Source organism: Penaeus monodon, chromosome 23 (genome assembly GCF_015228065.2).
Source record: "Penaeus monodon isolate SGIC_2016 chromosome 23, NSTDA_Pmon_1, whole genome shotgun sequence".
In the NCBI taxonomy this organism is placed as follows: Eukaryota; Metazoa; Arthropoda; class Malacostraca; order Decapoda; family Penaeidae; genus Penaeus; species Penaeus monodon.
Genome location: NC_051408.1, coordinates 1,152,062 through 1,152,932, shown reverse-complemented (window position 1 = coordinate 1,152,932; position 871 = coordinate 1,152,062).

Here is an 871-nt window from a genome sequence, read left to right as displayed (position 1 = left end):
TAGTACTTTGGCGGTAAATAGAACACGAAGTCATGTGAATATATTTCTCTTTAGAATAATAAAAAAAAGTTCTAAAGCAGGGCTCATGGATTCACAAAATATATGTAAACAAGAAAAACTTTTAAACTTTCATAGAAAACTTTGTGTCACTGGAGGAGTAACTCATGCATTTTGCCGCTCTTAATAACACGCAGGGTACCACTCCTTGTTATCTGGTTCATAGCCAATTAAACCCTGCCGTCTCACTTCATTCTAGGCACATTCCTTCGCTCTCGCTCTCCCTGCCCCCGTCTTTGTGTGCCGCTCTGTCCCTCGCTTCTTTTTCCAGTTCAGTCTAAATCCCACCCTCCTTCCCTTTCTTTCTCTTACTCTCACTCACTTTCTCTTTCTCCTTTCCTGCCCCATTCTTTATTAATCTAACTATTCCCCTTTCTCATGTTTTTCCCTTCACCTTGCCTTTTCTTCATAGGTTCTCATCAAAGCTCAATTAATCCATTTTCTTTCTCAACATATAATTGTCACGGTGCAGTGTCTCATCCTCTTCCTGCCCCACACTTCGTCTCTCAAAGGTCAACACTAACACGTGTCTCTCCTGTCGGGATGGCCACAGACATCAACCCTCCCACACAGTCGATATGCATACATACAGAAAGATTAATATTATAATTTTCAAACCACTACCAATCATGTCCAGTTGTTTAATTATGTCATTAAGACCTCTCAACTAGGTTATAAGAATAAGGACAAACCAAAGCTATATTTAAAGTGTCTCTGTTGCTATGTTTCGAGGTTATACTTGCCAACACTGTCATAGCCTAGGTCACAGTAACAGTGAAACAACAACTGTTCAAATGCACATATATCACATCAC